The sequence below is a fragment of the Apaloderma vittatum genome, unplaced genomic scaffold (genome assembly GCF_000703405.1).
Source record: "Apaloderma vittatum isolate BGI_N311 unplaced genomic scaffold, ASM70340v1 scaffold29723, whole genome shotgun sequence".
Taxonomy (NCBI): Eukaryota; Metazoa; Chordata; class Aves; order Trogoniformes; family Trogonidae; genus Apaloderma; species Apaloderma vittatum.
Genome location: NW_009706864.1, coordinates 1 through 248, shown reverse-complemented (window position 1 = coordinate 248; position 248 = coordinate 1).

Below are 248 nucleotides of genomic sequence, written 5' to 3'. Positions count from 1 at the left end.
GTTCCGGGGTCCAGCAGGCACCGGGGCCGTCCACACCACACGACTGGTTGTAATTCCTGTGGGAAGCAAAAGGATGGGTTGGGAGAGCCACACCGGTGTCCAGGACCTTCCTTCTCCCTGCCCACAGCAAGGGCAGCAGAGCTACTCTCCAGAAAACGCAGCCTGATGCCAGGGATGTGCCCGCACCTTGGGGCCAAGCCCCTTCAGGGAGTGACCTGCTGCCCAACAGGACCCCTGGGAGCACCATG